We start from the raw sequence: 12215 nt of genomic DNA, 5'->3' as shown, positions 1-12215 counted from the left end.
TCATTGCTAAACGGATGAGAAATCACAGAATTATTACAAAAATTCAAAAAGGAACTACATTGAAAGCAAAATGTGGGCACAACAGAATACACTTTCAGTCAAAGTATTTCAAATAATACTATAATTACAGGACATGTTAGTGTACACTTTGCAGAGTGTATAATTGCTGAAATACTGGTACGGGTCAGCAGTGTCTATGTTGGTATGTTCATGCACACAGTATTCAAAATACAATTATCGGTGTCCTATGTGTGTGTGAGTGTGTGATTGCTCTTTGAAGTGAAGCACCTACCCGGATTTTTTCTAAAGGTTCCTCCAATGGTACTCGGTGTACAATGGTATACCCTTTCTCTATACATATGTGGGAAAAAAATCACTTTTTCCAGTTATGTGGGAGATATCATTAGTGGAGATTGGGGTACGTTGTTAAACCCCCCCCAACCCAAAGAAAACTGAACACATCCTTGTTGTAAGAAAGATAATAATGTTCAATGCTTTTGTTTATACATAGGAGACAACATACTAATTCAGGAGATTCTGCAATAAACAGAGGGAGAAGTGGCAGAGCGTGTTGTTAGACTCCTGGGCTTAATGACACCCTCTGCCACTTCGAAAACGCAAGGCTGCACCATATTTACAAGAATGTGTTGGAGCCTTGCGTTTCCCCCTGCGATGGCGCTAATTTTAACAACTTAGCGTCGATGCAGGCATCCTTGCACCAGGGTTCAGGGGGTCTGAATGCAGGGTGCAGGTGTCCCTTCCTCCACATAAACAATCCTAAAATGCCATTTTGTAACTTTCACAGCACACTAGAAAGTTACAAAATGGCATTTTTTTAAAAAGGTTTTTTTATGTACAGGAAGGGACACCTTCAGTTAACTCCATGTACATATGCCACACTGTCTTTCTGAGCGACAGACGTGCATTTAGCTTTCTCTTCTGTAGATTTGTCCTAAAAAATATAGACTAAATCCTGGGGTTCTCTCCTTTCATCGTAAGAAGCCAGTGAGCATTGCAAAGAGCAGCGCACTCTTGTGTTTATGTATATAAAATGCTAATTGATGGTCTAAGTAAGTGACACCGTAAGAAGCTTCGGCCCTGCTTGTTATTCACTCACTGGCTTTGCCCGAGTCTGTAGACAGGTTAAATAATGCATTTGACATTGTGAACACACTCCAGGGGACGACTATATTCTATCCTGGAAAAAGCCATGAAAACGGCGCTTAATTTATGCCTGTGGTTTCCGATGCTGGGCACCAGCACTTAATTATCAGCACCTGTACCTATCATAGTCTGCAACATGAAAGCACTGATTTTTAATTCAGAGAGGAACACAACAATTGTTGTTTTTTAATTCAATATTCATATAGAACAACTAATAACTGCTGCCTAAGCCATTCATTTAACTGTGAGGCCCTGAAACTGTCAGAATTGTCCCACTTGTTGAAGAAATGTGACTTAATAGTAATGCCGTTACTATAATTGATAGCAGCAGTAGGCAGTGAAGCGTAAGTGGATTGCTGACTTGATCCTTCTATCTTGCTGGGGGCTGAACCGCTGGCCGGGCTCTGCTCCGCCGCTCTGCTTGGCCGGGTTTGACTCCGCCGAGTCTCCACCTGTGATCCCTGGCTTACTTGCAGCCGCTTCCTGCTTGAGGCTGAATTCCGGGCCGGGCTTTGCTCCGCCGCTTTCCTTGGCCGGGCTTGGCTCCGCCACACTGGGACTACATCTCCCATCAACCCTGACTGCGGCGAGGACGCCGCAAACGCCATCCGTAAGTGCCAGGAGGCGCATAAAGGACTGTTTGGGGCCGAGTTCCTTGTGATCCTTCTATCTTGCTGGGGGCTGAACCGCTGGCCGGGCTCTGCTCCGCCGCTCTGCTTGGCCGGGTTTGACTCCGCCGAGTCTCCACCTGTGATCCCTGGCTTACTTACAGCCGCTTCCTGCTTGTGGGTGAATTCCGGGCCGGGCTTTGCTCCGCCGCTTTCCTTGGCCAGGCTTGGCTCCGCCACACTGGGAATACATCTCCCATCAACCCTGACTGCGGCGAGGACACCGCAAATGCCATCCGTAAGCGTCAGGAGGCGCATAAAGGACTGTTTGGATCCTCGTCCCGCGGGGCGCGCCGGGAGAAGCCCGGGACAAGGGCGGGCCCGTCTGTGGCCGTCGTTGTCTGCAGGAGGCTGGGTTGGTGCACCCCTCTTGGACTTGATGGTAGAGACTAAACGAGCTATGGACCCCCGACATTTGTGGTAATTTCCATAATACATTGTAACCAGTGAATTCTTGCCCTGATACTTGTTTATTATTATGAGAGTGCCCCTGTGGGGCCATATTTTGTTATTATTGTTTATTCTGTTTATCTCAATCGATCAGTTCAATCTGTGTATGAGATTTTATGACCCAATCTGTGTATGAGATTTTATCATCATTCGTAGATAGTTTTGTTTAACTCTTTACAATGAGCAGCAAAGGCAAAAATAGTAAGCCCTTTGTCGCCCGCCAAATGACTAGACAATTAGCAGCAACGACCCAACCGCTCCCGACCCTCACAGACATTGACAAAATGCTACAAAAAACAATAGGGGTAGTGGCAACAGCCATAGAAAATACTGAAAGGCGTCTTTCAATTACCCCCGCTATGCCCCTTTTTACATCTGTGGGCGACAGCTCTGTAGCCACAGCTAACCCCGCTGAATTTATGTCTTTTCACATACCCTCCTTTTCTGATCTTCCTTGTGCTCAGACTGAGCCTGACGAAAATCTTTTAATAGAGGTTGCTCCATCTTCTTCTCCGTCGGCATGTACAAAGCCCTTTAAACCCCATGCTAGAACTAAAAATATAAAACGGGTTAAAAAATTGGCTAAGAAAACAGCATCAACACCTGTTTATGTGCAGTCCGACCCGTGCCCTCCATCTTCTATTATAGGTCCTCCTGTTTGGGCTACCCATCTGATAACTGATCTCGAGTCACATTTAGAACACCTTATTACCACCCTTTTTAAATCTTTGACTTCCAGGATTGATAGATTAGCCTCATTGATAAACAATAAAGGCCCAGGGAGATCTCAGTCTAGCCCTCCGACGGGGAATCCTGTTATTGTAGGGGCTGAAGGAGTAACCAAGTCTGCCATCAAAGGTCCAACTCAAGGTGCAAGTATTTGCCCTGACATCTGTACGCATGTCTCGGCTTCTCAAAATATGCCGAACCCCTTGGTAGTCCCGACTGGTTTTGGTCAATCTACTGGCTCCAAACTGTCTTCAGCCGTATCGGGGGAGAATCAGTCTGGTCCATCTATTATTTAAAAAATTCCCTGTACTCAGAGCCTAGAATCGGGTAGGCCTTTACACAATCTTCCCAAATCTCTTCCCCACCCCCAGTTACCCCCAGAAGCGTCACCGTATGTGGTGGTGCTAACGGGAGTACCTCCACTGGATAGTGACCGAGGGGAAAGCTTCCAGGAGTTAAAGAATAAAACCACCTTTTGGTTAAGTAGACATAGATCTTTAAGGGGTGCCGGCCTGGGGGAGATCCTATTTGTGTGAAGAGTCAGTTGGTTGGGGACTAGACCCAAAGATATTTGTACCGACTGTGTAATTGTCAACTTTAGGGATCCTAGAGTAGCTGGACACATACTAGCAAATGGAGGGCCTCCGAAGAGGGGCACTATCAATACTTGTCACCTGGGGTATTTTTATTCTCTATTTCTTATACCGGGAATGTTACAATCATTTCTCCCCCATTATTGTGCAATTGAACCTGACTATAACATCTCAGTGAGCAATAGATACAGTGCACTGAGCAATATAGAATGACCACTATCACCATCGCGTCCAGCCAGAACGGTTCCGCAGCAGTCTCGGCATCACGCAGTGGAGGGTTTGAGTATAGAGGAGGGATCCCTTGAGCAGGTCATCGGTACCAAGGTGGGTAGGGGAACTATACCCCCATCTTCTCAATACTTTGGCCTTACAGGTGGTAAACAGGAGCTGGTTACCCGCATACATACAGCTTCTCCACCTCTTAGCGCGTCCCAACCCCTTGAGGGTTCCCCTGCCCACGTGGTGTCACGTAGACCACTAATCGGGTTTTGGAACATAGCAGGGCTAGGGACTAAGCTGCATAATCCAGAATGGGGTGAGCTGATGGATCGCTATGACTTATGTCTGTTCCAAGAGACTTGGTTATTATCTGCCCCAGTGAGGGTAGGATATGCGTCTTTCTATTCTCCAGCAGTGCAGGGACCCAGGGGAAGACCCTCGGGGGGGTTATGCATATGGGTGGCTTCCCACTTAGGTTGCTCAGTTAAGAAAATAGACTCTCACTGCCCGGACATCCTATGTATTATGCTTAACTTCCAGGATGGTTTATCATTGGCAGTGATTAACGTTTATTTACGTCCCCAACCGCTTCAGTTGGGTCTCTCAATCTTGGACGCCTTAGAGGTTCTTCTCCATTCATTTCCCTCGTCATATCATAAAATCATTGGTGCCGATCTCAATTGCCACTTTGAACCGCTTATGGGGATCCCTTCGGTAACCTCAGACGAGGATGAAAATTGGCTGATCCCGGACTGCACTATGTATCCTGAAAAGCGCTTACTGCCTTTGGCCCTTGCAATCAATAATTTGGTAGTTTCACATTCTTTAAGGGCTTGTAATGGCAGACTCCCCCCAGACGTTCCGGGTTTATGCACCTTTAACAGACCAGGGAAAACTACGACCATAGATTACATCCTGGTAAATGTAGAATTCTGGGCCAGATTGAGAACCTTTTATGTCTTACAAAGGGATGACAGTGACCATAACTTATTGTCACTAGAATTATCTAATACTCTGGGCCATCGTAAAGAAACTGGGGGTGCTGAGATTAGCAGTAACTTGAACTTGGTTAGAGCGGCAGGGGGTAGACGAATCAGGTGGGCGAAGATCGCATTAGCACCCAACAAGTTAGCGGAGTTATATCCTTATGTCGTACAGTCCCTAACAGAGGATCTTCACCTCTTGAGTTCTAATGGCGATCCCTCCCATCTCTATCTACAGGGATTGCAGTGCATTCACAAGAAGCTTTTTGGCTCCCTGATCAGTTATTTTTATACTACCAATATTAAAAGGCAAAGGGTGAATAAGCGTGATCACTGGTTTAATAAAAACTGTTGGCTGGCTAAAAATATCTTGCTCAAGGAGGTAAAATCAGGGTCCCAGTTAAGTATTAGAAATGCCAGGGAAACCTACAAAACCTTGATAAAGGAGGCTAGGCTAGAGTGGGAGGCCTCAAGGTGGGAAAGTATCAAGGCAGCTCTGGAAGCTCGTGATTTTAATTCCTCTTGGAACCTTGTTCAAGTGGGGTCGGCTGAAGGGATGTCGGCCATTACACCTAACCTTACTGAAGAGGTCTGGCTGGACCACTTCAAAGCTCTTTATTCTCTTAGTAACCCTGCAGCCCGAGAAGTTCCAGTGATTCCAACAAGCACATGTGTACCAGCACACCTGGAGGCCCCGTGCCTTGCCTGCCCTTCCTGCTCTCTCCTTGAAGTCCAGGCGGCCCTTAAAAGTTTGTCTTTAGGGAAAACCCCAGGCCTCGATAGGATCCCGGGCGACCTATATCTTAGTGAACAAAAGGTCTGGGCTCCCTACATTTGGGTTTATTTTAACGCCATTCTTCAGTGCTTGGAGATCCCTACTACTTGGTTGGTAGCTGAAATTATCCCAATCCACAAAAAAGCTTCCCCTCTCGACCCGGCCAACTACCGTCCCATTAGTTTGATTGACGTCCTCCAGAAATGATTTGCCCGCTTTCTTTTGTCTAGGTTACAGACCTGGATGGATGAACATCACATCCTAACCTCCCTTCAAGCGGGCTTCCATGCAAAGTATCCACCATAGACCAACTATTCAGACTACAGTTGGTCTACTGGAAGACGGTCACTTTTGGGGCAGGAAGTTTGTATTTGATTTTTGTGGACCTTCGGTCCGCATTTGTCGTGGTCGAACAGGATAAACTCTGGGCAATCCTGTTGGAGATGGGTGTTCCGGCCTACCTGTGCCATCTATTTAAACGTATGCACCAAGGTACATATGCAAGGGTGATATTTGGGAGGTGTGGGGAACTGTCAGCTCCGTTCCCGGTGGAAAAGGGAGTAAGGCAGGGGTGCGTTCTGGCCCCCACGCTCTTCTCGCTCTTCCTAAATGGGCTGATAGACCATCTATATGGAGCAAGAGATTTGGATTCTCCAAGTTTAGCGGGGCGGAAGATACCCACCCTAATGTTCGCTAATTATACCCTTCTATTGTCAAAATCATCCACAGGTATTCAGCGCACATTAGAGGCTTTTTGCTCCTTTTGTAGACTGAGGAACTTGGAGATTAATCTCTCTAAAACTAAGTTCATGGTTTATAACACCAATTTAGCCAATTGTCCCCTCCCTCACCTGGATGGAACTGCTCTGGACCGAGTAACCACCTTCGATTACCTGGGGATTACATTAAATGATCGAATGGATTGGGGATCCCATATGGTTAAAGCTTACTTGAAGTTGGCACAATCAACTGGTGGTATCCTAAAGGTATTTAATGATACCTCTTCTAAGTTGTTGAGTCTGCCTATGGAAATCTATAAAACCCAGGCGAGAGGGGGAGCACTCTACGGTGCAGAGTTATGGGGTCACGTCAGTGTTGCCCCTTTACCTCGCACTGAGAATAGTTTTACCAGGCGCCTACTGAGACTCCCCATGAGTACGCCCCTGACACCCCTTCGGTTGAATTTGGGCTTGGCTCCTATTCAGGAGTTGGTTGCAAATCGCCCCCCTCCTGTATTGGAGACGCTTATGGTCGACCCCTGAGCCCTCCAGTTACAGGGAGGATTTAGGGGATCTTATGTCCGAGGGGAGCAAAGGGAAAATTCAATGGCTAAATCACATTAAGCAACTTTGTCATGTTTTAGGTAGGGGGGATTTGTGGTCATCCCCTGAGGAGACCTGTGCCCTGTACTCCAAAAAATCTCTGAGCACGGCCCTTAAGCGCTACCGCATGGAATATATCTTAACAAATTCTTCCACGGGTAGGCTGACTGATACCTTATTGAATATCAAAGTCCATCCTTTTTTTGAGAAATTCTTGGATGATATCCAGCCTCCCTTGGCCAAGAAATTATATATACAGTTTAGATATAGTGCATTGCCTCTTAGGGACGTAACATATAAGTGGTCAAATGCATTACATCCCACGAGTTCCTGCCCAGGTTGTGCGTGTAGTAGAGAGACAGATTTGCATGTCCTGCTCTTTAGCCCCATCTATGGTAAGGCAAGAGCCAAATGGATCATTCGACTTTGCAAGTCCAGGGGCTTAAGGACTATAGGGAGGCATTTAGATTTCTCAAATATGATACCACCCCCCTAATAGTGTTTGCGACTGCTAGATTTCTTTTGTCTATGTGGTACTCGAGGTGCAAAAAATTAAAATGTGAAAGTCCTCAAACTACTGTTTCTGCAGTAGCTCAAACACTGTAACTCATGTTGTCTATATATTTCATAGTTTGGGATTGCCCTTTAGGAGCGCTGTGCTTATTTAATGTATCTAATGAAATCCTATGATCCTCCTCCATCTTCGATATGAATCTCTCATGTGTTAGGACTACAAAGTATGATTCTTTTAAATACATATGTTTTTAGCTCTAATTGTGCTCTTTTTTTATTGCAAATTTGTATTTATATCTTTTTATGGTTTTTTACCGATATAAAAAGATTTTTGACTGACTGACTGACTTTATCCCTGGCACTTTTTATTTTTATTTTACAAAGTAAGTACTGCATGAAAAGCGATATTTGTTGGATTACATTGGGAAAAAATAATATATCGGCATTGAAGTGATATTCTGTGCTGATTTACGCAGAGAAAATAACATATTAGCGTTTCTGAACTGCATTAAATCATTCTCAGAATTACTGTAAACGGTGGCCAATGCAACTGGAATATTACAAAGCGTCAGGCCCCTTCTGAGAGGCACTTTTGTTCACAGCAGTGGCGGGCCAGCAAAAGGGCCAGCTCGCTTGTCTACCATCTGAGATGCCACGAACGGCGCAGAGTAGTGCAGTCTGCCCTCTCCAAGTCTGGAGAAATCTAGTCCCAATTTAAAGTGAACATCGAGGAGCATGTGCGGTTCATCAGTTCAATATGAAGGGTTTCTAAAAGTAACTACCTTAGAATAGAGAAAACGACGAAAAAAACACAGTGGTTTTGCCACTGCTTGTTAAACCCGGGCTCAGTTTTGTTTGTGGTCGTATTTGAAAACGCTTTATGTAAGTCAGGTACGGTATGTTCACATGGGTTAATGTGTTCTGAAAGGTGGACTTTTGAACTATCCTATTGAATCTGTTGAAAATAGCAGTCTTGGTAAACAAAGGTGTGCTTTGCATTGGCACTTGGGGAATGCTGACTGGACGGACACGAGATTGGCTTTTTGATTGGATGCCGGACTTTATCGAGACTTACAACAAAACAATATTGAGTGTTTAAATTGAACATTGTAGATGAGCAGAGCTGTTCTCCTGTGTAAGGCGTTCGTGCTGCAGTCCCATAAGTGTTCAACGGTGCCTAGAATTCAGCTTATGGTGAGTCTGATGCTGTTTCTACTTGTATTCCAAGAAACCATGGGGTTGGGGCGAGTGAAGGATTGCAGAAATAATTTGCTAAGCTAAACACTGTCGAATTATTTGTGGGAAACATTACAACAAATCAAAAGGCAAGGGTAACTTAAAGGGCTAAGATGTGAATGTGATGAGCAAATGGCGAAAAGAAACATATATTATAAAAGTAGTGTAACCAATGTGGGAAAAACTCTGGGGTCGACTTACAAAAGTTTTTTTTTAAAAAGCTGAAATTTGATACAGATGGGGTTTCTGATTAATTTTCAGAAAGTCCTTATTTTCAGATTTATAAACAATTCAGTAGTTACTGATGATTTCCCTAGTTTCTGATTTGTAACAGGCGCCCATGCATACTTTGAAAGCAAATTACCCAACATTTCCAGTGGACCATATCAGAAACGTCCACGACCACCTTAGTCAACCTTGGGTTTTCTAAATGTTGAAATTCCATTACACTGGCAGGCTTTCCGTATTAGCAAATCCCAATCACAGTGCAAGGACACACGTCTGCCTTCCTGTAAATTATGAATGTAAATGTGTCATTCCAATCTATTTTTGGGCGTCCCTAAGCTCTACTTAGGTGCACAATACGTTTGTGAATATGGCCCTGTGTGTGGAGTAGGAAAGACACGTAGGAGAATGGCAGAAAGTCTATCTGAAAGACATCTTGAAAAATTGAAAAGAAAACTAGAAAGAAAGAAGGACGGATGACAAAACAAGATTTGGAGAACATTATTAAAGTTGCTTACTGATAATTACTTCAGTCAAAACCATTCCTACTCTATCATGAAAATAGATTTGTCCAGGTTGTAATATCTGATAATAATATTTGCAGGCTATGTATAAATGCAATTGCAAACAAAGGAATATCTGAACTGGAGGGCTGCTGTTGACAAAACAACAAAACAGGAATACCACAATGGTATAAAACAACAACACATTAGCATACCACATAACAGTCACAACACACAAAACAATACCACAATGGTACAAAACAACAACACAGTTCAAAAAGAATCTTGGAATGAATTGAGTTACATTTTGAAACTGGGTAAAGCAAAAACAGCTGAAAGCTTAAGCTGCCCAGCACCAATTTGAAACAACAACAAACATTAACGAGCATTGATAAAGTTAACTCCTTTTTGCACTAGAATCTAGATTATTCAGGTAAAAGGTGACGTAACTCTTGAAATTATCTTGAAATTATCGTTTTAGTTGCGTGATATCCATAAAACCCTAAATAAATCCCCGTTCACAATTGCTTTTCTTGCTGTACAGTATAAAACAAAGCATTTGAGGAGGCAAGGCTTGGAGCTGACAAGCATGGCGGCACACTAGATCAGGTCTCGTGACAAAGTATAGACCCGAGCAATGAACCTCTCATCACTGACATCAGCAAGTACCACCTAAGAGGAATATAGTGGAGTAAACCCCTATGTAGTCGAAGGAGACCTCTTGATAAGTGCCAACTAACAGGGATATGCCATAATGCTCTTCTACCAGCGGTGGTCCTCCTCACCAATATGCGCAGTCTCTGGCGAACAACACTGGAAAACCTGCAGGGATCACACCCACGTCCACGACCGAGAGGTGACACTCGAATGTCTTTCAGGATTCGATGGGGGGGGTTTGTAGGCAACAAGACAGCACTCTCAGCAGGGTGAAAACCCTCCCTAGTGGGACTTAAACATCCAAAAAATGGTGGCAGCATGAGGTGTGGGGGTGTTCTATAAACCAAGCACCATGAGTTCTACTGATGATGTTGAAAGGACCTAACCTCAATTAAGTAGGCTCCTGACTATAACAGGGTTGTATGTGTTTCTTTAATAGCTGCCTCACCCCAACAATCTGCACTAGCCGCCTCTTCTTGACTCAGAATAATTAATGAGCACATTATTGTCTGAAAAATCTAAATTAAACGAAGGTATTTTAAGAAGTAACCACCAAGGAAGACAGTAATAAAAGCCTGATGGGCCTCAACTGTAATTGAAGGTGCCTTCATACAACCGACATAAGGCTTGTGAGGGAATGTCACTAACACACACATTTGAGGCACACCCTACCAATGCTAAAGGACACTGCAAAGCTACTATTGTCACAGGAAGGATTAACATTCAGAACCTCACTACCTACGATACATAGAGCATATGGAGCCCAGGCAGTCTCTGAACACTATCTCCCCTTCTTAAAGATACATACTGAGGGCCAAGTATGTGAGACACGTTCTCTGTTCAGAAGCAGTCACAAAACACCCTCAAACATCCTCCCAGTCCACAGACATGGCTACCCACACATTCACGAACAAGGCCCAGACCAACTTGATGAAGGATCTGGGTGACATTAAGGTCTTCAAAGGCTCAGTGAATACAGCAGTGGAGACCACAACCTTGGAAGCATAGTCCCTTAGAGGAGAAGTGATCAGCTTCAAGATGCAATTGACGGTGGTGGAACAACGGATCATGGAAGTGAAAACACAACTGGGCAAACAGCCAGATTGGGGTGTTGAGTTGTGGTAGCTACACAAGGAAACATTGATCCGGCGGGTTGCAGCTGCAGAGACAATGTCAGAATCTCTAGAGTCCCAGAATAAATGGAGAACAATTACTTGACAGCTTTCCTAAATGACTGTATACCAGCAACGCTTGGCATTACTTATGACCCATACTTTGGAACATCAACGTACATCTTGAGTGCGATCCTGCCTCAACTCCTCCTCTGCTCACCACAGGCATATCCTAATCTGTTCTTTCAGACACCAACGAGCCAGACAGATTATAATGACTACAAAGAAGCATGGTCCCTATCAATATGACAACAATTAGCTGTATTTCACTGCACATGTGTATGTCAATGCAACAACAGTAAAAGGAATCAGTTCATTGCAATATGGCCCAGATTACAAACAAGCATATGCAATGCAATCGGTCTCGCATTTGTGAAAGTTAGAGCTATTGGCATTGTAAACATTAATATTTTTTACTTCTTTTTTTGTGTGCAGTAGAGTAACATAACAGGTAAAGCAGCTGATTTTGAATTTGGTGTACTATGTTTGAGTTTTAAGATTGATTAACCATATTGTATGTACAGCAGATGAAGCTGTAATAAGGAATACCAGATCCTTTTAGCTTTTGGTTTGTTAAACCTTATGTCTGCTTAGCTAAACTGTTAAACTAACTAATCACCCCAAACGTGCATAACTATAGAGTCCTTATTGTGACTCTTTAGTGTTCAATTCATTCAGTTAGTTAAAATCATATGAATATGCCTAGTGACTATTACCAGTTGTTTCCTTGTGCAAAATCATTGTAACCTGCAATCTGTGAGACAGTAAATAGCATTTACTTTTGTCAGTTTCACTCTATTGTATAAATATTATGGAATTCGACCTTTTCAATGTAGTAATAAACATGTGAATCTGTGTCTGTAAGTACGCCTCATCTAAGTAACGTTTTATTGGGCCTCATTTTTTTCATTGGCATGGTATACACACAAACCCACACCCATGCTGCACCCTTAGTCCCCATTGTTTTATCTTCAAATAATATATATGTTCTAATTAAATATTATTT

At 43.7% G+C, this 12215-nt stretch overlaps 1 protein-coding gene and 1 long non-coding RNA gene across 5 annotated transcripts in view; one reads left to right on the top strand and one right to left on the bottom strand.

Moving 5' to 3' along the window:
• LOC146798093 (cytochrome P450 2G1-like) overlaps positions 1–12215 on the top strand; it is a 488692-nt gene that overhangs the window by 28542 nt on the left and 447935 nt on the right. Inside the window, exon 1 of one of the 3 annotated variants that reach the window (XM_085625312.1) lies at positions 8528–8610. The exons of the other annotated variants lie outside the window; for them this stretch is intronic. The gene's annotated coding sequence lies outside the window, so the exon portion shown is untranslated. Of the gene's footprint in view, positions 1–8527; positions 8611–12215 lie in introns of those variants that run through there. 3 annotated transcript variants of the gene reach the window in all.
• The window catches only part of LOC146798094 (uncharacterized), a 526362-nt gene that overhangs the window by 108572 nt on the left and 405575 nt on the right, over positions 1–12215 (bottom strand). The gene's annotated exons all lie outside the window — the stretch shown is intronic.

This window comes from Triturus cristatus, chromosome 9 (assembly GCF_964204655.1).
Source record: "Triturus cristatus chromosome 9, aTriCri1.1, whole genome shotgun sequence".
NCBI lineage: Eukaryota > Metazoa > Chordata > Amphibia > Caudata > Salamandridae > Triturus > Triturus cristatus.
This window is presented reverse-complemented; position numbering and strand designations above follow the sequence as displayed.